The sequence below is a fragment of the Salmo trutta genome, unplaced genomic scaffold, assembly GCF_901001165.1.
Source record: "Salmo trutta unplaced genomic scaffold, fSalTru1.1, whole genome shotgun sequence".
NCBI lineage: Eukaryota > Metazoa > Chordata > Actinopteri > Salmoniformes > Salmonidae > Salmo > Salmo trutta.
The window spans coordinates 2,298,688-2,323,990 of record NW_021822992.1 but is presented as its reverse complement, the minus strand read 5'-3'; the positions used below and the strand labels follow the sequence as shown (position 1 = coordinate 2,323,990).

The 25,303-nt window shown below is 51.6% G+C and overlaps 1 protein-coding gene across 2 annotated transcripts in view; it reads right to left on the bottom strand.

The window, feature by feature from the left end:
* zgc:110410 (LFG_like domain-containing protein) overlaps positions 1 to 25,303 on the bottom strand; it is a 345,300-nt gene that overhangs the window by 205,844 nt on the left and 114,153 nt on the right. The window lies entirely within an intron of this gene.

Here is a 25,303-nt window from a genome sequence, read left to right as displayed (position 1 = left end):
TAATACAGTAGAAAAATAAGTCTATACACAATGTGAGCAAATGAAGTGAGATAAGGGAGGTAAAGGCAAAAAAGGCCATGGTGGCAAAGTAAATACAATATAGCAAGTAAAACACTGGAATGGTAGATTTGTAGTAGAAGAAAGTGCAAAGTAGAAATAGAAATAATATGGTGCAAAGGAGCAAAATAAATAAATAAATACAGTAGGGGAAGAGGTAGTTGTTTGGGCTAAATTATAGATGGGCTATGTACAGGTGGAGTGATCTGTGAGCTGCTCTGACAGCTGGTGCTTAAAGCTAGTGATGGAGATAAGTGTTTCCAGTTTCAGAGATTTTTGTAGTTCATTCAAGTCATTGGCAGCAGAGAACTGGAAGGAGAGACGGCCAAAGGAGGAATTGGCTTTGGGGGTGACCAGAGAGATATACCTGCTGGAGCGCGTGCTACAGGTGGGTGCTGCTATGGTGACCAGTGAGCGGAGATAAGGGGGGACTTTACCTAGCAGGGTCTTGTAGATGACCTGGAGCCAGTGGGTTTGGCGACGAGTATGAAGCGAGGGCCAGCCAACGAGAGCGTACAGGTCGCAGTGGTGGGTAATATATGGGGCTTTGGTGAAAAAACGGATGGCACTGTGATAGACTGCATCCAGTTTATTGAGTAGGGTATTGGAGGCTATTTTGTAAATGACATTGCCGAAGTCGAGGATCGGTAGGATGGTCAGTTTTGCAAGGGTATGTTTGGCAGCATGAGTGAAGGATGCTTTGTTGCGAAATAGGGAGCCAATTCTAGATTTAACTTTGGATTGGAGATGTTTGATGTGAGTCTGGAAGGAGAGCTTACAGTCTAACCAGACACCTAGGTATTTGAAGTTGTCCACATATTCTAAGTCAGAACCGTCCAGAGTAGTGATGCTGGACGGGCGGGCAGGTGCAGGCAGCGATCGGTTGAAGAGCATGCATTTAGTTTTACTTGTATTTAAGAGCAGTTGGAAGCCACGGAAGGAGAGTTGTATGGCATTGAAGCTCGTCTGGAGGGTTGTTAACACAGTGTCCAAAGAAGGGCCAGAAGTATACAGAATGGTGTCGTCTGCGTAGAGGTGGATCAGAGACTCACCAGCAGCAAGAGCGACATCATTGATGTATACAGAGAAAAGAGTTGGCCCAAGAATTGAACCCTGTGGTACCCCCATAGAGACTACCAGAGGTCCGGACAACAGGCCCTCCGATTTGACACATTGAACTCTATCAGAGAAGTAGTTGGTGAACCAGGCGAGGCAGTCATTTGAGAAACCAAGGCTATTGAGTCTGCCGATGAGGATGTGGTGATTGACAGAGTCGAAAGCCTTGGCCAGGTCAATGAATACGGCAGCACAGTATTGTCTCTTATCGATGGCAGTTGCGATATCGTTTAGGATCTTGAGCGTGGCTGACGTGCACTCATGACCAGCTCTGAAACCAGATTGCATAGCGGAGAAGGTGCAGTGGGATTCGAAATGGTCGGTAATCTGTTTGTTGACTAGGCTTTCGAAGACCTTAGAAAGGCAGGGTAGGATAGATATAGGTCTGTAGCAGTTTGCGTCAAGAGTGTCCCTTCCTTTGAAGAGGGGGATGACAGCAGCTGCTTTCCAATCTTTTGGAATCTCAGACGACACGAAAGAGAGGTTGAACAGGCTAGTAATGGGGTTGCAACAATTTCGGCAGATAATTTTAGAAAGAAAGGGTCCAGATTGTCTTGCCCGGCTGATTTGTAGGGGTCCAGATTTTGCAACTCTTTCAGAACATCAGCTGACTGGATTTGGGAGAAGGAGAAATGGGGAAGGCTTGGGCGAGTAGCTGTGGGGGTGTACAGTGCTGTTGACCGCGGTAGGGGTAGCCAGGTGGAAAGCATGGCCAGCCGTAGAAAAATGCTTATTGAAATTCTCAATTATAGTGGATTTATCAGAGGTGACAGAGTTTCCTATCCTCAGTGCAGTGGGCAGCTGGTTTGAAGCGTGTACACTTTAAAATGTGTATTACATTGTCCATCACGCATAACTGTCAAGTTAAAGAGTGGTTCAATGATCTGTTTAAAATGAGACTGGATCTACCAAGTGAATAACTTAGTGTATTGTCTTCAACAACAAATGAAGAGATGACAGTGGCAGCGTACCTGATATCCAACAGGCTTTCATCCTACAAAAAAAAACTTGGTATACGATAGAAATAACAACGTTCACCGAGATGTACTTCAGCTTTGACCACAGCTGCATTCAAGGTGGTGCTGGAGTCTCTTCTCACAGCCGCGATGCCACATGCTGGATGCTGACCACAATCACCTGTGAAGTGTAGGCCTATTGTAGACTCTAGACTGGCAGTCTGCAATTCATGTGAGGCCCACAGGTGTTTGTGTATCAGTGTCTGGTCTATCTACGACAGGTCTGATATGTAAGTATGTAACACCTGGACCACCACAACAACAGATAGAAGCAGAGGACCCGTCTGTTTGTCTGTCTGTCTCTCTGTCGGGCTGTTTGTCTCTCTGTCTGTCTGTCTGCCGTCTGTCCTCACACAGTCCTCTAACATTAAACACCACGTCTCCTTTCAGCCCACTAGAAGAGGAAAGGTGGTGTGGCAGAGTTGTTTTTCTTCTTCCCCCTTCTTCCATCCGTCAAAAGAAAATACCAGAGAGAGAAATCAAAGAGAAACGTGCAGCTGCTTTTTTTTTGAGACGACCATGAGACAAGGAGCTGGGTGCAAAATGGGACCACAGCAAGTCTGTCACCTCCACTGGTAGATGTGTGTGTGTGTGTGTGTGTGTGTGTGTGTGTGTGTGTGTGTGTGTGTGTGTGTGTGTGTGTGTGTGTGTGTGTGTGTGTGTGTGTGTGTGTGTGTGTGTGTGTGTGTGTGTGTGTGTGTGTGTCTGTGTCTGTGTCTGTGTTTGTTTGTTTGTCTGCAGAATGGTTGCAGAGCAGTGAGTTGATGAGATCGTGTGTGTGTGTGTGTGTGTGTGTGTGTGTGTGGTGTGTGTGTGTGTGTGTGTGTGTGTGTGTGTGTGTGTGTGTGTGTGTGTGTGTGTGTGTGTGTGTGTGTGTTTGCAGCCTGGTTGAGGAGCAATACGTTGGTGAGATCATGTGTGTGTGCAGAGGCTGTAGGTTCAGACATAAACAGCTATCAGACAGGAGGCTGTAGGTTCAGACATAAACAGTTATCAGACAGAGGCTGTAGGTTCAGACATAAACAGCTCTCAGACAGGAGGCTGTAGGTTCAGACATAAACAGTTATCAGACAGAGGCTGTAGGTTCAGACATAAACAGCTGTAGGTTCAGACATAAACAGTTATCAGACAGAGGCTGTAGGTTCAGACATAAACAGTTATCAGACAGGAGGCTGTAGGTTCAGACATAAACAGCTCTCAGACAGGAGGCTGTATGTTCAGACATAAACAGTTATCAGACAGGAGGCTGTAGATTCAGACATAAACAGTTATCAGACAGAGGCTGTAGGTTCAGACATAAACAGCTGTAGGTTCAGACATAAACAGTTATCAGACAGAGGCTGTAGGTTCAGACATAAACAGTTATCAGACAGGAGGCTGTAGGTTCAGACATAAACAGCTCTCAGACAGGAGGCTGTAGGTTCAGACATAAACAGTTATCAGACAGGAGGCTGTAGATTCAGACATAAACAGTTATCAGACAGAGGCTGTAGGTTCAGACATAAACAGCTATCAGGTAACATAAAATATACGGTGTTGCTGTGGCTAGGTTACGCGTCCTTTGATTTCTTGCTATTGTCCCTGTCATTGGACAACAGTCTCACCGCTCAATACGTGATTGGTTAAAATGACAGTTCCTACTCGTATGGAGACTTCTCCACGTTCCCAGAAACATTCTCCCAGATGTGATTCTTCTCCCTCTGTTCTGTATAGATGAGACGATAGTCTAGATGAGACGATATTAGAGCCATGCGTCATACTGGGACGACCTGGCTTGACACCTCAGTGGCCTCAACCTGTTGGTGGAACACTCAGCTGTGTGTGTGTGTGTGTGTGGTGTGTGTGTGTGTGTGTGTGTGTGTGTGTGTGTGTGTGTGTGTGTGTGTGTGCGTGCGTGCGTGTGTGTGTGTGCGCGTGCGTGCGGCTGGGACTTGCCAAGGTCGTCAAAAGTACGATATTATCACCATACTTAGGTGGTGATACAATATTTATTGCGATTCTAGATTTACAGTCGGAAGAAAAAGCATGTGAACCCATTGGATTTGATCTTCATCTAGTCCACGACAATAGACAAACACAGTCTGCTTAAACTATTAACAAACAAACAATTATACGTTTTCATGTCTTTATTGAATAAATCGTGTAAACATTCACAGTGCAGGGTGGGAAAAGTATGTGAACCCTTGGATTTAATAACTGGTTGACCCTCCTTTGGCAGCAATAACCTCAACCAAATGTTTTCTGTAGTTGTGGATCAGACCTGCAAAACGGTGAAAAAGGAATTTTGGATCATTCCTCTTTACAAAACTGTTTCAGTTCAGCAATATTCTTGGGATGTCTGGTGTGAACTGCTCACTTGAGGTCATGCCACAGCATCTCAAATCGGGTTGAGGTCAGGAGTGGGCCACTCCAGAAGGCTTATTTTCTTCTGTTGAAGCTATTCTGTTGTTGATTTACTTCTGTGTTTTGGGTCGTTGTCCTGTTGCAATATCCAACTTCTGTTGGGCTTCAATTGGCAGACAGATAGCCTTACATTTTCCTGCAAAATGTGTTGATAAACTTGGGAATTCATTTTTCCGTCAATGATAGCAAGCTGTCCAGGCCCTGTGGCAGCAAAGCAGCCCCAAACCACGATGCTCCTTCCACCATACTTTACAGTTGGGATGAGGTTTTGATGTTGGTTTGCTGTGCCTTTTTTCTCTCCACACATAGTGTTTTGTGTTCCTTCCTTCCTTCCAAACAACTCAACTTTAGTTTAATCTGTCCACAGAATATATTGCCAGTAGCGCTGTGGAACATCCAGGTGCTCTTTTGCAAACTTCAGACGTGCAGCAATGTTTTTTTTTGACATCAGTGGCTTCTTCCGTGGTGTCCTCCCATGAACACCATTCTTGTTTAGTGGTTTACGTATCATAGACTCGTCAACAGAGATGTTAGCATGTTCCAGAGATTTCTGTAAGTCTTTAGCTGACACTCTAGGATTCATCTTAACCTCGTTGAGCATTCTGCGCTGTGCTCTTGCAGTCATCTTTGCAGGACGGCCACTCCTAGGGAGAGTAGCAACAGTGCTGAACTTTCTCCATTTATAGACAATTTGTCTTACCGTGGACTGATGAACATCAAGGCTTTAAGATATATTTTTGTAACCCTTTCCAGTTACAATTTAAGTCAACAATTCGTAATCTTAGGTCTTCAAATATCTCTTTTGTTCGAGACATGGTTCACATCAGGCAATGCTTCTTGTGAATAGCCTTTTTTTATATGGCAGGGCAGCTCTAATCAACATCTCCAATCTCGTCTCATTGATTGGACTCCGGGTTAGCTGACTCCTGACTCCAATTAGCTTTTGGAGAAGTCATTAGCCTAGGGGTTCACATACTTCTCCTACCTACACTGTGAATGTTTAAATGATGTATTCAATATAGACAAGAAAAATACAATAATGTGTATGTTATTAGTTTAAGCACACTGTGTTTGTCTGTTGTTGTGACTTAGATGAAGATCAGATCAAATTTTATGTCCAATTTATGCAGAAATCCAGGTAACTACAAAGGGTTCACATACTTTTTCTTGCCACTGTATCATGATTTATCATGCACGATTCAATATGTATTGCAATTGTATATTGCAATTCAATGTTCCAAACATATTGCTCACCATATGTCTGCTGCAGAGAGGCTAGAGAGCATGAGAAAACGAGTTTTGGTCAGAGTCATGGTCACGGAGATAAAAGTGCTGAAAACATGGCTCACCAGACCTGAGCCTCCCCTCTCCATCCCATGGCCAGACCTGAGCCTCCCCTCCCCATCCCATCCCCTCCCCTCCTCTCCCCATCCCATCCCATGGCCAGACCTGAGCCTCCCCTCCCCATCCCATCCCATGGCCAGACCTGAGCCTCCCCTCCCCATCCCATCCCATGGCCAGACCTGAGCCTCCCCTCCCCATCCCATCCCATGGCCAGACCTGAGCCTCCCCTCCCCATCCCATCCCATGGCCAGACCTGAGCCTCCCCTCTCCATCCCATCCCATGGCCAGACCTGGCCTCCCCTCCCCATCCCATCCATGCCAGACCTGAGCTCCCTCCCCATCCCATCCCATGGCCAGACCTGAAGCCGTCCCCTCCCCATCCCATCCCATGGCCAGACCTGAGCCTCCCATCCCATCCCTCCATGGCCAGACCTAGCCTCCCTCCCCTCCCCCTCCCCTCCCTCCCCTCCCCTCCCTCCCCATCCCATGGCCAGACCTGAGCCTCCCCTCCCTCCCCATCCCATGGCCAGACCTGAGCCTCCCCATCCCATCCCATCCCATGGCCAGACCTGAGCCTCCCCTCCCCATCCCATCCCATGGCCAGACCTGAGCCTCCCCTCCCCTCCCCATCCCATGGCCAGACCTGAGCCTCCCCATCCCATCCCATCCCATCCCATGGCCAGACCTGAGCCTCCCCTCCCCATCCCATCCCATGGCCAGACCTGAGCCTCCCCTCCCCTCCCATCCCATGGCCAGACCTGAGCCTCCCCTCCCCCATCCCATGGCCAGAACCTGAACCTCCCCTCCCCTCCCATCCATGGCCAGACCTGAGCCTCCCCTCCCCATCCCATCCCATGGCCAGACCTGAGCCTCCCCTCCCCATCCCATCCCATGGCCAGACCTGAGCCTCCCCTCCCCATCCCATCCATGGCCAGACCTGAGCCTCCCTCCCCATCCCATCCATGGCCCAGACCTGAACCTCCCCTCCCCATCCCATCCCATGGCCAGACCTGAGCCTCCCCTCCCCATCCCATCCCATGGCCAGACCTGACCTCCCCTCCCCATCCCATCCCATGGCCAGACCTGAGCCTCCCCTCTCCATCCCATCCCATGGCCAGACCTGAGCCTCCCCTCTCCATCCCATCCCATGGCCAGACCTGAGCCTCCCCTCCCCATCCCATCCCATGGCCAGACCTGAGCCTCCCCTCCCCATCCCATCCCATGGCCGAACCTGAACCTCCCCTCCCCATCCCATCCCATGGCCAGACCTGAGCCTCCCCTCCCCATCCCATCCCATGGCCAGACCTGAACCTCCCCTCCCCATCCCATCCCATGGCCAGACCTGAGCCTCCCCTCCCCATCCCATCCCATGGCCAGACCTGAGCCTCCCCTCCCCATCCCATCCCATGGCCAGACCTGAGCCTCCCCTCCCCACCCCATCCCATGGCCAGACCTGAGCCTCCCCTCCCCATCCCATCCCATGGCCAGACCTGAGCCTCCCCTCCCCATCCCATCCCATGGCCAGACCTGAGCCTCCCCTCCCCATCCCATCCCATGGCCAGACCTGAGCCTCCCCTCCCCATCCCATCCCATGGCCAGACCTGAACCTCCCCATCCCATCCCATGGCCAGACCTGAACCTCCCCTCCCCATCCCATGGCCAGACCTGAGCCTCCCCTCCCCATCCCATCCCATTGCCAGACCTGAGCCTCCCATCCCATCCCATGGCCAGACCTGAGCCTCCCCTCCCCATCCCATCCCATGGCCAGACCTGAGCCTCCCCTCCCCATCCCATCCCATGGCCAGACCTGAGCCTCCCCTCTCCATCCCATCCCATGGCCAGACCTGAACCTCCCCATCCCATCCCATGGCCAGACCTGAACCTCCCCTCCCCATCCATGGCCAGACCTGAGCCTCCCCTCCCCATCCCATCCCATGGCCAGACCTGAGCCTCCCATCCATCCCATGGCCAGACCTGAGCCTCCCCCCCATCCCATCCCATGGCCAGACCTGAGCCTCCCCTCCCCATCCCATCCCATGGCCAGACCTGAGCCTCCCCATCCCATCCCATGGCCAGACCTGAGCCTCCCCTCCCCATCCCATCCCATGGCCAGACCTGAGCCTCCCCTCCCCATCCCATCCCATGGCCAGACCTGAGCCTCCCCTCCCCATCCCATCCCATGGCCAGACCTGAGCCTCCCCATCCCATCCCATCCCATGGCCAGACCTGAGCCTCCCCTCCCCATCCCATGGCCAGACCTGAGCCTCCCCTCCCCATCCCATGGCCAGACCTGAGCCTCCCCTCCCCATCCCATCCCATGGCCAGACCTGAGCCTCCCCTCCCCATCCCATCCCATGGCCAGACCTGAGCCCTCCCCTCCCCATCCCATGGGCCAGACCTGAGCCTTCCCCTACCCATCCCATCCCATGGCCAGACCTGAGCCTCCCATCCCATCCCATGGCCAGACCTGAACCTCCCCTCCCCATCCCATCCCATGGCCAGACCTGAGCCTCCCCTCGCCCATCCCATCCCATGGCCAGACCTGAGCCTCCCCTCCCCATCCCATCCCATGGCCAGACCTGAGCCTCCCCTCCCCATCCCATCCCATGGCCAGACCTGAGCCTCCCCCTCCCCATCCCATCCCATGACCAGACCTGAGCCTCCCCTCCCCATCCCATCCCATGGCCAATCCTGACCTGGCATTAGCCTGCCCTTGTCTTTAGCAGGCTGACAACAGACTCATCCGTCACAGGTTTGTAATCAAGAAGTGTACCCCCCCTCCTCCCCACCCCACCCCTCCCTCCCCCCTCCCTCCCTCCCCACTCCCTCCCCACCCCTCCCTCCCTGGCTAACTCTTCCGGCTGATTACTCGTAATGTAATTTTAATTAAAAACGGCGGTGTCAAAGGGTTTAGTGGGCTTGAGAAGTGGGCCCAGATTGCAGCGCTGTGGTAAACCCCCCTCACTTGGTTGGAGAGGAAATGCATCCTGACACCAACCTGTGTGACCTGGACGACCTACGACAACATGAACAAAAGGCAGCCTACCGTACAGGGCCGAGGGCACGGTCTGGCCACGGGGCACGGTCACAATGAGAGGATAGTCACCATGGGTAGAGAAGGTGCTTTCCTATATTACTGTCACTTCCAATTATAATGAATTAATACGATATTAATATAGCAGTAGAATAGGAGGAACACAGAAGGTGTGGAGTGTCTGGGGAGGGGTGGGGGTGAAGGGGAGGGGGTGAAGGGGAGGGGGTGAAGGGGAGGGGGTGGAGGGGTGGGGGTGGAGGGGAGGAGGTGAAGGGGAGGGGGTGAAGGGGTGGGGGTGAAGGGGAGGGGGTGAAGGGGAGGGGGTGAAGGGGTGGGGGTGGAGGGGAGGGGGTGGAGGGGTGGGGGTGAAGGGGAGGGGGTGAAGGGGTGGGGGTGGGGGTGAAGGGGAGGGGGTGGAGGGGTGGGGGTGGAGGGGAGGGGGTGAAGGGGTGGGGGTGAAGGGGAGGGGGTGGAGGGGTTGGGGGTGAAGGGGGTGGGGGTGGAGGGGTTGGGGGTGAAGGGGAGGGGGTGGAGGGGTGGGGGTGGAGGGGAGGGGGTGAAGGGGTGGGGGTGGAGGGGTGGGGGTGAAGGGGAGGGGGTGAAGGGGAGGGGGTGGAGGGGTGGGGGTGAAGGGGTGGGGGTGAAGGGGAGGGGGTGGAGGGGTGGGGGGTGAAGGGGTGAAGGAGTGGGGGTGAAACCTAAAAGGATTGTGCGCGCTCCTAACTGACAGTTTAAAGCCACATTCCTGAATTTATGTTCCAGCCTAAACGGAATCCTCGCTACTTGGTTTAGCATTAAGCTATTTTTCAAAGGTATATGGAACATGCATTAAAACTTTGGAGAAAAACCTTTAAATTGTCTCTTTGGAAAGAAGAAATTTAACAAGACAAATCCCTGGTATAGAATCAACAGTTGAAGTCCTCTGGTAGTTGGTAATCCCTTCACCTGGAACGGTTTGATTATCTCCTCTCCATCGACCCTGAAACGGATCCCCCACTGCTCCCTGCGCCCAGACTAAACCACTCTCCTCTCTAAAAGCCCATCTCAACCCCATCTGCTGAGACATTACTGAGATCCCCCTCACTCACAGCCTGGAAGAATGGCCAAGGAGGGGATGTAGGGACGGCTACACGGTGGGGGAAGGGGCCTTTGGAGAGCCTCTGACTGACTGACATAAAACTGGACGCCTTAGGAACATCCTGTCCTTCCCAGATATGGTCACTACCTGTAGGACCATATCCATCTAATGAAAATGTTGGTCTTTGGTGAAGGTAGGTGGGTAGATACTAGATCGGCTAATAATTGGCTTTGTAAGGTTTTAGGGGCACAAGGACGCAGTGACCCTTTAACACTCTCTGACAGGGGCCTTGTGTTCCTGCCCAGCCGTCACTGGACAGACAGTTGGAGTGGACCGCAGTTGGCCTGGTCAGTGACGCGTGGTCAGACAGTTGGAGTGGACCGCAGTTGGCCTGGTCAGTGATGTGTGGTCTAATAGGGTTTAACTTTTCTAACCTCCCTTCTGCCAGGGCCAGGGAGACATGCTGCTACTTATATTGACCTGGTGTGTGTGTGTGTGTGTGTGTGTGTGTGTGTGTGTGTGTGTGTGTGTGTGTGTGTGTGTGTGTGTGTGTGTGTGTGTGTGTGTGTGTGTGGCCTGGTGGGTCAGATCAGATGGGGAGGCCTGGTGGAGACCTGCTGCTCCTTATATTGGCCTGGTGGGTCATATCAGATGCTCAGAGCTCCAGCCTCCTGCTTACTCCTCCTGCTATCTCTTATAGTCGCCCGCTATCTCCTACAGCCTCCTGCTATCTCTTCCAAAATCCTATGAATTCCTCATGCTATATCCTCCTGGTATCTCCTTGTGCCATTTCCTCCTGCCTCCTGCTATCTCCTCCTGCTATCTCCTCAATCCTCCTGATATCTCCTCCTTCTCCTCCTTCTATCTCCTGCCTTCTGCTATTTCCTCCGGCCTCCTGCTATCTCCTGCCTCTTGCTATCTCCTCCTGCTATATCCTCCTGCCTCCTGCTATATCATCCAGCCTCCTGCTATCCTCCAGCCTCCTGCTATTTACTCCAGCCTCCTGCTATCTCCTCCTGCAATTCCTCCTGCCTCCTTCTATATCCTCGTGCCTCCTGATTTCTCCTCCAGCCTCTTGCTATTTCATCCTTCTATTTCCTCCAGCTTCTTACTATCTTCTCCTGCCTCCTGCATTTTCCTCCAGCCACTTGCTATATCCTCTTTTAATCTCTTCCTACTATCTCCGCCTGCCTCCTGCGATCTCCTCCAGACTCTTGATATCTCCTCCTGCTATATCCTCCAGCCACCTGCTTTTTCCTCCAGCCTCCTGCTATCTTTTCCAGCGTCCTGCTTTTCCCCCTGCTACTTCCTCCTGCTATCTCCTCCAGCCTCCTGCGATCTCTTCCAGCCTCCTGCTATCTCCTCCAGCCTCCTGCTATTTCCTCCAGCCATCTCCTCCTACTATCTCCTTCTGCTATCTCCTCCTGCTCCAGGCATTAAAGGAGCTGCCTCCTAAAGGAGCCCGTTTAATGTTTGGACATTCGTCCCAAATGGCACCGTCTTCCATTTATTTATTGATTTCACCTTTATTTAACCAGGTAGGCAAGTTGAGAACAAGTTCTCATTTAAAACTGCGACCTGGCCAAGATAAAGCAAAGCAGTTCGACAACATACAACAACACAGAGTTACACATGGAGTAAAACAAACATACAGTCAATAATACAGTAGACACACACACACACACACACACACACACAGTCAGTTTACATGATGGAGAGCAGCATTAATAGCGTAACTCCTGGGCATAAGGAAACAGAGACGCTTCTCTGATTTCAGCTTGAGGTTTTGTTCCCCGCTACGACACGTCCTGCCCGTCCAGGGTCATACCTGCTATAACCTCCAGTACAGGGTCCTGCCCGTCCAGGGTCCAGGGCCCTGCCCGTCCGGGGTCCAGGGTCCTGCCCGTCCGGGGTCCTGCCCGTCCGGGGTCCTGCCCGTCCGGGGTCCAGGGCCCTGCCCGTCCGGGTCCAGGGTCCTGCCCGTCCGGGTCCTGCCCGTCCAGGGTCCTGCCTGTCCAGGGTCCTGCCCGTCCAGGGTCCTGCCTGCTATAACCTCCAGTACAGGGTCCTGCCCGTCCAGGGTCCTGCCCGTCCAGGGTCATACCTGCTATAACCTCCAGTACAGGGTCCTGCCCGTCCAGGGTCCTGCCCGTCCAGGGTCCTGCCCGTCCAGGGTCATACCTGCTATAACCTCCAGTACAGGGTCCTGCCCGTCCAGGGTCCTGCCCGTCCGGGGTCCTGCCCGTCCGGGGTCCTGCCCGTCCGGGGTCCTGCCCGTCCAGGGTCCTGCCCGTCCAGGGTCATACCTGCTATAACCTCCAGTACAGGGTCCTGCCCGTCCAGGGTCCTGCCCGTCCAGGGTCATACCTGCTATAACCTCCAGTACAGGGTCCTGCCCGTCCAGGGTCATACCTGCTATAACCTCCAGTACAGGGTCCTGCCCGTCCAGGGTCATACCTGCTATAACCTCCAGTACAGGGTCCTGCCCGTCCGGGGTCCTGCCCGTCCAGGGTCCTGCCCGTCCAGGGTCATACTTGCTATAACCTCCAGTACAGGGTCCTGCCCGTCCAGGGTCCTGCCTGTCCAGGGTCATACCTGCTATAACCTCCAGTACAGGGTCCTGCCCGTCCAGGGTCATACCTGCTATAACCTCCAGTACAGGGTCCTGCCCGTCCAGGGTCATACCTGCTATAACCTCCAGTACAGGGTCCTGCCCGTCCAGGGTCCTGCCCGTCCAGGGTCCTGCCCGTCCAGGGTCATACCTGCTATAACCTCCAGTACAGGGTCCTGCCCGTCCAGGGTCCTGCCCGTCCGGGGTCCTGCCCGTCCGGGGTCCTGCCCGTCCGGGGTCCTGCCCGTCCAGGGTCCTGCCCGTCCAGGGTCATACCTGCTATAACCTCCAGTACAGGGTCCTGCCCGTCCAGGGTCCTGCCCGTCCAGGGTCATACCTGCTATAACCTCCAGTACAGGGTCCTGCCCGTCCAGGGTCATACCTGCTATAACCTCCAGTACAGGGTCCTGCCCGTCCAGGGTCATACCTGCTATAACCTCCAGTACAGGGTCCTGCCCGTCCGGGGTCCTGCCCGTCCAGGGTCCTGCCCGTCCAGGGTCATACTTGCTATAACCTCCAGTACAGGGTCCTGCCCGTCCAGGGTCCTGCCTGTCCAGGGTCATACCTGCTATAACCTCCAGTACAGGGTCCTGCCCGTCCAGGGTCATACCTGCTATAACCTCCAGTACAGGGTCCTGCCCGTCCAGGGTCATACCTGCTATAACCTCCAGTACAGGGTCCTGCCCGTCCAGGGTCCTGCCCGTCCAGGGTCATACCTGCTATAACCTCCAGCACAGGGTCCTGCCCGTCCGGGGTCCTGCCCGTCCGGGGTCCTGCCCGTCCGGGGTCCAGGGTCCTGCCCGTCCGGGGTCCTGCCCATCCAGGGTCCTGCCCGTCCAGGGTCATACCTGCTATAACCTCCAGTACAGGGTCCTGCCCGTCCAGGGTCCTGCCCATCCAGGGTCATACCTGCTATAACCTCCAGTACAGGGTCCTGCCCGTCCAGGGTCCTGCCCGTCCAGGGTCCTGCCCGTCCAGGGTCATACCTGCTATAACCTCCAGTACAGGGTCCTGCCCGTCCAGGGTCCTGCCCGTCCAGGGTCCTGCCCGTCCAGGGTCATACCTGCTATAACCTCCAGTACAGGGACAGGTACGTTTCCCAGGGCTGTGTCACAACTTCTCCACAGAACAAAGCACAGAAAATGTGTCATCCTAAAGACAAGGAGTTGACGGTTAGTGTCTTTAAGGGTTTAGGAAGGTGACTGAATCCATTTATCATTGAACTCAAGGAAAAATATACTGGCGGAGGAGAAACCTCCCAGTTCAGAAGAGGATATCGGTAAACAGCTGAGGGAATGGGGCCGGAGAAATGTAACCAATCTCAAATTCATAGACAGGGCAGTGAATGCAAGGACTGGCCATTTATGATATCAAAAGTATAGTTTTAACCATGTTTTGAGGCTATACAGTGTTTGTTTACAAACATTGGAGTAAAACAGGCTGATATTTTGGGAATCTGAATTGGGGGGGGGGGGGACAATGGGGTGGAATTTACACGAATATATTATTGAAGAATCAATGGGTACAAATCATACATGTATTACTCCAAAACAAATGGATGTCACAACTGCAGACTGCCCCTTTAACTGTATGTATTGTTCGTTTTCTAGAACTACATTATCTGCAGATAATGTATAACAACTGGAAAACTGTCCCCAATCTGTACGCTATATAGTGTAGTTACTGTGTACAACAAGTTACACCCCGAGATCATCATGTCTGACAGAAGGGAAACTGGGGGAGGTGGTGAGACAAAATGGCTGTTTTTTTTTTTTGCCACTGCGTCGTCGGGGACAAAGTGGGGAAGAAGAAGAAGAAGAAGAAATGTTAATATGACTTCCATCTTGGAGAGAAGAAGAGAGAGGAGACGTGGGGGGGAAGAAAGGCACAAAGCAGCCTCCTGGGTTCTCACTTGAGGGGCCACTCACCCAGGTAATTAAGGAGCTTCAGGAGAGCACACAGGAAAAGTGGACGAAGAAGACGAAGAAGAAGACGAAGCCACAAAGAGAACGGCTGGAAGAAAATTACTTTTCCTGCCTTGTGCTTTTCTGGCTTTAAGGCTGCAACAAGAGATCGGCATCGGATGGTCCTTCTTCAACAGGCTGCCTGGGGGGCGGGCTGCCTACCTGGGGGGCGGGCTGGGGGGGCACGAGGCATGGGGAACAAAACAGATTCAGTCTACCTCTCTCTCTGTCATGATTAAACTATTCATTAAGACAGTCAGTCTGTCTGTCTGTCTGTCTGTCTGTCTGTCTGTCTGTCTGTCTGTCTGTCTGTCTGTCTGTCTGTCTGTCTGCACTCCAGCCTACCTATCCCAGTGTTGTCTCATTATGAGGTACAGTGTTTAAACTAGTCAGTCAGTCAGTCAGTCAGTCAGTCAGTCTGTCTGTCTGTCTGTCTGTCTCCCCGTCTGTCTCCCCGTCTGTCTGTCCGTCTGTCTGTCCGTCTGTCCGTCTGTCCGTCTGTCTGTCTGTCTGTCTGTCTGTCTGTCTGTCTGTCTGTCTGCACTCCAGCCTACCTATCCCAGTGTTGTCTCATTATGAGGTACAGTGTTTAAACTAGTCAGTCAGTCAGTCAGTCAGTCAGTCAGTCAGTCAGTCTGTCTGTCTGTCTGTCTGTCTGTCTCCCCGTCTGTCTCCCCGTCTGTCTGTCCGTCTGTCTGTCCGTCTGTCTGTCTGTCTGTCTGTCTGTCTGTCTGTCTGTCTGTCTGTCTGTCTGTCTGTCTGTCTGTCTGTCTGTCTGTCTGTCTGGCCTACCTATCCCAGAGTTGTCTCATTATAAGGCACAGTGCTGCTCACTCCAAAGTGAAGAGGAAGAGGAGGGAGATGAAGATGTTGTTTGAATGGGACTTCATATAGAATCCAGGAAGAGCACTAACCGGCTCCACAGAGAACATCTTCACCTCTCTCTTCTCTCTAGCAGTATACTTCTTTTGGCTTCTTCATTTCTGGCCAACCACTGAGTGCTTGAATACAGTTAATTACAAGAAAGAAAACTTTGTACCTGTTGAAAAGATACCCTTTTTGGTTCGTTGGCTTGTTAATGCCAACAAAGGCGAGATACAGCGGATGGCCGGAGAGAAAACCATACAGAGCTTTTCAGAGAGAGACATCTCTAATAAGAATGCGGAGATGAGAGAGAGTTCCTCTGAAAGCAGGCATGTGAAAGGAAGAAAGAAAAAAAAACCTATTTAACTTTTCTCATCCATAATTACTGTACATATCATGAAGAATAGGCTGACAGCCTTTCCTTTATCACAGAGACAAATTATCAACATCTCCATCTCCCATAGATAAAATAAAGATTGATGGATACCTTTTTAATGTAAAGTCAAGAGTAATTCGTTTTTTGGAACCTTTCAGAAGTAACTGTGTGTGAGTGTGTGTCAGAGTCCACTAGTTGACTTGACAGTGGCTCTCTTTCTATGTGGCTCTATACAGCCTAGCTCTGTGACTCTACAGACAGCCTAGCTCTGTGACTCTACAGCCTAGCTCTGTGACTCTACAGCCTAGCTCTGTGGCTCTACAGCCTAGCTCTGTGACTCTACAGCCTAGCTCTGTGACTCTACAGCCTAGCTCTGTGGCTCTACAGCCTAGCTCTGTGACTCTACAGCCTATCGCTGTGGCTCTACAGCCTAGCTCTGTGGCTCTACAGCCTAGCTCTGTGACTCTATAGCCTAGCTCTGTGGCTCTACAGCCTAGCTCTGTGGCTCTACAGCCTAGCTCTGTGACTCTACAGCCTAGCTCTGTGACTCTACAGCCTAGCTCTGTGGCTCTACAGCCTAGCTCTGTGACTCTACAGCCTAGCTCTGTGGCTCTACAGCCTAGCTCTGTGACTCTACAGCCTAGTTCTGTGACTCTACAGCCTAGCTCTGTGACTCTACAGCCTAGCTCTGTGGCTCTACAGCCTAGCTCTGTGGCTCTACAGGCTATCTCTGTGACTCTACAGCCTATCGCTGTGGCTCTACAGCCTAGCTCTGTGACTCTACAGCCTAGCTCTGTGACTCTACAGCCTAGCTCTGTGGCTCTACAGCCTAGCTCTGTGACTCTACAGCCTAGCTCTGTGGCTCTACAGCCTAGCTCTGTGACTCTACAGCCTATCGCTGTGGCTCTACAGCCTAGCTCTGTGGCTCTACAGCCTAGCTCTGTGACTCTATAGCCTAGCTCTGTGGCTCTACAGCCTAGCTCTGTGACTCTACAGCCTAGCTCTGTGACTCTACAGCCTAGCTCTGTGGCTCTACAGCCTAGCTCTGTGACTCTACAGCCTAGCTCTGTGACTCTACAGCCTAGCTCTGTGACTCTACAGCCTAGCTCTGTGGCTCTACAGCCTAGCTCTGTGGCTCTACAGGCTAGCTCTGTGACTCTACAGCCTAGCTCTGTGGCTCTACAGCCTAGCTCTGTGACTCTACAGCCTAGCTCTGTGACTCTACAGCCTAGCTCTGTGACTCTACAGCCTAGCTCTGTGGCTCTACAGCCTAGCTCTGTGGCTCTACAGGCCTAGCTCTGTGACTCTACAGCCTAGCTCTGTGCTCTACAGCCTAGCTCTGTGACTCTACAGCCTAGCTCTGTGACTCTACAGCCTAGCTCTGTGACTCTACAGCCTAGCTCTGTGGCTCTACAGCCTAGCTCTGTGACTCTACAGCCTAGCTCTGTGGCTCTACAGCCTAGCTCTGTGACTCTACAGCCTATCGCTGTGGCTCTACAGCCTAGCTCTGTGGCTCTACAGCCTAGCTCTGTGACTCTACAGCCTAGCTCTGTGGCTCTACAGCCTAGCTCTGTGACTCTACAGCCTAGCTCTGTGGCTCTACAGCCTAGCTCTGTGGCTCTACAGGCTAGCTCTGTGACTCTACAGCCTATCGCTGTGGCTCTACAGCCTAGCTCTGTGACTCTACAGCCTAGCTCTGTGACTCTACAGCCTAGCTCTGTGGCTCTACAGCCTAGCTCTGTGACTCTACAGCCTAGCTCTGTGGCTCTACAGCCTAGCTCTGTGACTCTACAGCCTATCGCTGTGGCTCTACAGCCTAGCTCTGTGGCTCTACAGCCTAGCTCTGTGACTCTACAGCCTAGCTCTGTGGCTCTACAGCCTAGCTCTGTGACTCTACAGCCTAGCTCTGTGACTCTACAGCCTAGCTCTGTGGCTCTACAGCCTAGCTCTGTGGCTCTACAGCCTAGCTCTGTGACTCTACAGCCTAGCTCTGTGGCTCTACAGCCTAGCTCTGTGACTCTACAGCCTAGTTCTGTGACTCTACAGCCTAGCTCTGTGACTCTACAGCCTAGCTCTGTGGCTCTACAGCCTAGCTCTGTGGCTCTACAGGCTAGCTCTGTGACTCTACAGCCTATCGCTGTGGCTCTACAGCCTAGCTCTGTGACTCTACAGCCTAGCTCTGTGACTCTACAGCCTAGCTCTGTGGCTCTACAGCCTAGCTCTGTGACTCTACAGCCTAGCTCTGTGGCTCTACAGCCTAGCTCTGTGACTCTACAGCCTATCGCTGTGGCTCTACAGCCTAGCTCTGTGGCTCTACAGCCTAGCTCTGTGACTCTATAGCCTAGCTCTGTGGCTCTACAGCCTAGCTCTGTGACTCTACAGCCTAGCTCTGTGACTCTACAGCCTAGCTCTGTGGCTCTACAGCCTAGCTCTGTGACTCTACAGCCTAGCTCTGTGGCTCTACAGCCTAGCTCTGTGACTCTACAGCCTAGCTCTGTGACTCTACAGCCTAGCTCTGTGACTCTACAGCCTAGCTCTGTGGCTCTACAGCCTAGCTCTGTGGCTCTACAGGCTAGCTCTGTGACTCTACAGCCTAGCTCTGTGGCTCTACAGCCTAGCTCTGTGACTCTACAGCCTAGCTCTGTGACTCTACAGCCTAGCTCTGTGACTCTACAGCCTAGCTCTGTGGCTCTACAGCCTAGCTCTGTGGCTCTACAGGCTAGCTCTGTGACTCTACAGCCTATCGCTGTGGCTCTACAGCCTAGCTCTGTGACTCTACAGCCTAGCTCTGTGACTCTACAGCCTAGCTCTGTGGCTCTACAGCCTAGCTCTGTGACTCTACAGCCTAGCTCTGTGGCTCTACAGCCTAGCTCTGTGACTCTACAGCCTATCGCTGTGGCTCTACAGCCTAGCTCTGTGGCTCTACAGCCTAGCTCTGTGACTCTACAGCCTAGCTCTGTGGCTCTACAGCCTAGCTCTGTGACTCTACAGCCTAGCTCTGTGGCTCTACAGCCTAGCTCTGTGGCTCTACAGGCTAGCTCTGTGACTCTACAGCCTATCGCTGTGGCTCTACAGCCTAGCTCTGTGACTCTACAGCCTACCTCTGTGACTCTACAGCCTAGCTCTGTGGCTCTACAGCCTAGCTCTGTGACTCTACAGCCTAGCTCTGTGGCTCTACAGCCTAGCTCTGTGACTCTACAGCCTATCGCTGTGGCTCTACAGCCTAGCTCTGTGGCTCTACAGCCTAGCTCTGTGACTCTACAGCCTAGCTCTGTGGCTCTACAGCCTAGCTCTGTGGCTCTACAGCCTAGCTCTGTGACTCTACAGCCTAGCTCTGTGGCTCTACAGCCTAGCTCTGTGACTCTACAGCCTAGCTCTGTGGCTCTACAGCCTAGCTCTGTGACTCTACAGCCTAGCTCTGTGACTCTACAGCCTAGCTCTGTGACTCTACAGCCTAGCTCTGTGGCTCTACAGCCTAGCTCTGTGGCTCTACAGGCTAGCTCTGTGACTCTACAGCCTAGCTCTGTGGCTCTACAGCCTAGCTCTGTGACTCTACAGCCTAGCTCTGTGACTCTACAGCCTAGCTCTGTGACTCTACAGCCTAGCTCTGTGGCTCTACAGCCTAGCTCTGTGGCTCTACAGGCTAGCTCTGTGACTCTACAGCCTAGCTCTGTGGCTCTACAGCCTAGCTCTGTGACTCTACAGCCTAGCTCTGTGACTCTACAGCCTAGCTCTGTGACTCTACAGCCTAGCTCTGTGGCTCTACAGCCTAGCTCTGTGGCTCTACATGCTAGCTCTGTGACTCTACAGCCTAGCTCTGTGGCTCTACAGCCTAGCTCTGTGACTCTACAGCCTAGCTCTGTGACTCTACAGCCTAGCTCTGTGACTCTACAGCCTAGCTCTGTGGCTCTACAGCCTAGCTCTGTGGCTCTACAGGCTAGCTCTGTGACTCTACAGCCTAGCTCTGTGGCTCAACAGCCTAGCTCTGTGACTCTACAGCCTAGCTCTGTGACTCTACAGCCTAGCTCTGTGACTCTACAGCCTAGCTCTGTGACTCTACAGCCTAGCTCTGTGGCTCTACAGCCTAGCTCTGTGGCTCTACATGCTAGCTCTGTGACTCTACAGCCTAGCTCTGTGGCTCTACAGCCTAGCTCTGTGACTCTACAGCCTAGCTCTGTGACTCTACAGCCTAGCTCTGTGACTCTACAGCCTAGCTCTGTGACTCTACCGCCTAGCTCTGTGACTCTATTGCCTAGCTCTGTGACTCTACAGCCTAGCTCTGTGACTCTACAGCCTAGCTCTGTATTTGTATTTGTATTTATTATGCATCCCCATTAGTTCCTGCCAAGGCAGCAGCTCTCTTCCTGGGGTTTATTATGGATCCCCATTTGTTCCTGCCAAGGCAGCAGCTACTCTTCATGGGGATTATTATGGATCCCCATTAGTTCCTGCCAAGACAGCAGCTACTCTTCATGGGGATTATTATGGATCCCCATTAGTTCCTGCCAAGACATCAGCTACTCTTCCTGGGGTGTATTATGGATCCCCATTAGTTCCTGCCAAGGCAGCAGATACTCTTCCTGAGGTGCAGAAAAATTATGGCAGTTATACAATTTAAAAAATATTACAATACATTCATAACATCTTTCATAAAACATTAGGTGTGTGCCCTCAGGCCACCACTCTACTACCACATATCTACAACACAAAATCCATGTGTACGTGTGTGTATAGTGGGTATGTTATCGTGTGTTCATATACACGTGTCTGTGCCTATGTTTGTGTTGCTTCACAGTCCCTGCTGTTCCATAAGGGGTATTTTTATCAGTTACCTGATGTGGAATAGAGTTCTATGTAGCCATGTCTCTATGTAGTACTGTGCACCTCCCATAGTCTGTTCTGGACTTGGGGACTGTGAACAGACCTCTGGTGGCATGTCTTGTGGGGTATGCATGGGTGTCTGAGCTGTGTGCCAGTAGTTTAGACAGACCTCTGGTGGCATGTCTTGTGGGGTATGCATGGGTGTCTGAGCTGTGTGCCAGTAGTTTAGACAGACCTCTGGTGGCATGTCTTGTGGGGTATGCATGGGTGTCTGAGCTGTGTGCCAGTAGTTTAGACAGACCTCTTGAGGCATGTCTTGTGGGGTATGCACTGGTGTCTGAGCTGTGTGCCAGTAGTTTAGACAGACAGCTCTGTGACATGTCTTGTGGGGTATGCACTGGTGTCTGAGCTGTGTGCTAGTAGTTTAAACAGACCTCTGGTGGCATGTCTTGTGGGGTATGCATGGGTGTCTGAGCTGTGTGCCAGTAGTTTAGACAGACCTCTGGTGGCATGTCTTGTAGGGTATGTATGGGTGTCTGAGCTGTGTGCCAGTAGGTTAGACAGACAGCTCGGTACATTCAACATGTCAATACCTCTCATAGATAAAAGTAGTGATGAGGTCTATCTCTCCTCCACTTTCAGCCAGGAGAGATTGACATGGATATTATTAATATTAGCTCTCTGTGTACATCCAAGGGCCAGCCGTGCTGCCCTGTTCTGAGCCAATTTTCACAAGTCCCTCTTTGTGGCACCTGACCACACGACTGAACAGTTTTGTCCAAGTGCGACAAAACTAGGGCCTGTAGGACCTGCCTTTCTGATAGTGTTGTGAAGAAGTCAGAGCAGCGCTTTATTATGGACAGACTTCTCCCCCATCTTAGCTTCTGTTTTATCAGTGTGTTTTGACCATGACAGTTTACAATCCAGGGTTACTCCAAGCAGTTTTCACACCTCAATTTGCTCAATTTCCACATTATTCAATTCACAATTTAGTTGAGGTTTAGGCTTTAGTGAATGATTTGTCCCAAATACAATGCTTTTAGTTTTTGTAATATTTAGGACTAACTTATTCCTTGCCGCCCGTTCTGAAACTAACTTCAGCTCTTTGTTCAGTGCTGCAGTGATTTGAGTTTCTGTAGTAGCTGACGAATCTAGTGTTGAGTCATCCGCATACGTAGACACATTGGCTCAAAGCCAGTGGCATGTCGTTAGTAAAGATTGAAAAAAAGAAAGGGGCCTAGACAGCTGCCCTGGGGAATTCCTGATTCTACCTGGATATTGTTGGAGAGGCTTCCATTAAAGAACACCCTCTGTGTTCTGTTAGACAGTTAACTCTTTATCCACAATATAGCAGGGGGTGTAACGCCATAACACATCCTTTTTTCCAGCAGCAGCCTACAGCCTAGCTCTGTGACTCTACAGCCTAGCTCTGTGGCTCTACAGCCTAGCTCTGTGACTCTACAGCCTAGCTCTGCGACTCTACAGCCTAGCTCTGTGACTCTACAGCCTAGCTCTGTGACTCTACAGCCTAGCTCTGTGACTCTACAGCCTAGCTCTGTGACTCTACAGCCTAGCTCTGTGGCTCTACAGCCTAGCTCTGTGACTCTACAGCCTAGCTCTGTGACTCTACAGCCTAGCTCTGTGACTCTACAGCCTATCGCTGTGGCTCTACAGCCTAGCTCTGTGGCTCTACAGCCTAGCTCTGTGGCTCTACAGCCTAGCTCTGTGACTCTACAGCCTAGCTCTGTGACTCTACAGCCTAGCATTGTGACTCTACAGCCTATCTCTGTGACTCTACAGCCTAGCATTGTGACTCTACAGCCTAGCTCTGTGACTCTACAGCCTAGCATTGTGACTCTACAGCCTATCTCTGTGACTCTACAGCCTAGCACTGTGACTCTACAGGCTAGCTCTGTGACTCTACAGCCTAGCATTGTGACTCTACAGCCTAGCATTGTGACTCTACCGCCTAGCTCTGTGACTCTGCAGCCTAGCTCTGTGGCTCTACAGCCTAGCTCTGTGGCTCTACAGCCTAGCTCTGTGGCTCTACAGCCTAGCTCTGTGACTCTACAGCCTAGCATTGTGGCTCTACAGCCTAGCTCTGTTCAGCCCATGCTGAAGGAAGGATAGGGAAGAGATAGAGTGACAGCAGTCTGTCTGTGCCCCTGGTTGACCCTGAGTGACAGGTAATCTTGTGCTGTGAAGGGCCTTAAATGTTTAACACGTTGCCTGGTGATATTGGTGCTAGGGTCTTGGCTGAGAGCGCTCCTGAATAGACAGAGGTGTATTTGTCATATCACAGTGCCTCCATGTACCCTCTGACTCCTCTGTGAACCCTACTCATCCAACCAACACTCTGTGTGCCCCACTCACAACGCCACTGTCCCCCCCCCCCCTCCTCGTCTCAGCCAAGTGAGAAACGAAGATGACATCAGATCTATTGACACTTCTAGAGAGAGTGTGTCAAAGCTTAGACAGCGTCCTGTCCTGAGTGCTCAGATTGTCACTAGAGAGGATTTGGGATAAGAGGGGGATATACGGTGTGTTGCTGTTGTTGTCCGTTGTTGTCCGTTCTATACCGGAGAATGAGAGCAGTTCAGAGGTGTTGTATTTATTAGGGATCCCCATTAGCTGCTGTCAAGGCAAGTCTGTGGGCCTCCAATAGCCTGTTCTGGACTTGGGGATTGTGACGAGATGGGTGTCTGAGCTGTGTGCTAGTAGTTTAAACAGACAGCTCGGTACATTCAGCTTGTCAACACTTCTTACAAAAAACAAGTAGTGATGAAGTCAATCTCTCTTTCACTTTGAGCCATGAGAGATTGACGTGCATGTCATTAATGTTAGCTCTCTGTGTACTTTTAAGGTCCAGCTGTGCTGCCCTGTTCTGAGACAATTGTAATTTTTATAAGTCCATCTTTGTGGCAGCTGATCACATGACTGAACAGTAGTCCGGGAGTGACAAAACTAGGGTCAAGGGACCTGCCTTGTTGATAGCCTGTAGGACCTGCCTTGTTGATAGCCTGTAGGACCTGCCTTGTTAATAGCCTGTACGACCTGCCTTGTTGATAGCCGCCTGGACCTGCCTTGTTGATAGCCTGTAGGACCTGCCTTGTTGATAGCCTGTAGGACCTGCCTTGTTAATAGCCTGTAGGACCTGCCTTGTTAATAGCCTGTAGGTCCTGCCTTGTTGATAGCCTGTAGGACCTGCCTTGTTGATAGCCTCCTGGACCTGCCTTGTTGATAGCCTCCTGGACCAGCCTTGTTGATAGCCTGTAGGACCTGCCTTGTTGATAGCCTGTAGGACCTGCCTTGTTGATAGCCTGTAGGACCTGCCTTGTTGATAGCCTGTAGGACCTGCCTTGTTGATAGCCTCCTGGACCTGCCTTGTTGATAGCCTGTAGGACCTGCCTTGTTGATAGCCTGTAGGACCTGCCTCGTTGATAGCCTCCAGGACCTGCCTTGTTGATAACCTGTAGGACCTGCCTTGTTGATAGCCTCCTGGACCTGCCTTGTTGATAGCCTCCTGGACCTGCCTTGTTGATAGCCTGTAGGACCTGCCTTGTTGATAGCCTCCTGGACCTGCCTTGTTGATAGCCTCCTGGACCTGCCTTGTTGATAGCCTGTAGGACCTGCCTTGTTGATAGCCTGTAGGACCTGCCTTGTTGATAGCCTGTAGGACCTGCCTTTTTGATAGCCTGTAGGACCTGCCTTGTTGATAGCCTCCTGGACCTGCCTTGTTGATAGTGTTGTTAAGAAGGCAGAGCAGCGCTTTATTATAGACAGGCTTCTCCCCATCCTAGCTACTGTTGTATCAATATGTTTTGAACATGACAGTTTACAAACCAAGGGGTCACTCCAAACAGTTTAGTCACCTCAACTTGTTCAATTTCCACATGATTCATTACAATATTTATTTGAGGTTTTGAGTTTATTGAATGATTTGTTTCAAATACAATGCTTTTAGTTTTAGAAGCATTTAGGACTAACTTATTCCTTGCAACCCATTCTGAAACTAACTGCAGCTCTTTGTTTAGTGTTGCAGTCATTTCAGTCGCTGTGGTAGCTGACGTGTTTAGTGTTGAGTCATCCGCATACATAGACACACTGGCTTTACTCAAAGCCTGTGGCATGTCGTTAGTAAAGATTGAAAGGGGCCTAAACAGCTGCCCTGGGGAATTGAATTCCTGATTCTACCTGGATTATGTTGGAGAGGCTTCCATTAAAGAACACCTTCTGATTTCTGTTAGATAGGTAACTCTTTATCCACAATATAACAGAGGGTGTAAAGCCATAACACATACAGTACGTTTTTCCAGCAGCAGACTATGATCAATAATGTTAAAAGTATCACTGAAGTCTAACAAAACAGTCCCCACAAAACAGTTATCATCAATTTCTCTCAGCCAATCATCTGTGATTAGTGTAATTGCTGTCTGTGTTGAATCCTTCCCTATAAGCGTGCTGAACGTCTGTTGTCAATTCGTTTACTGTTAAAATAGCATTGTATCTCGTCAATAGTTTTCTAAGGCTTGGTAACAGGCTGATTGGTCGGCTGTTTGAGCCAGTAAAGGGGGCTTTACTATTCTTGGGTAGCGGAATGACTTTTCTAGTAGGCTTAA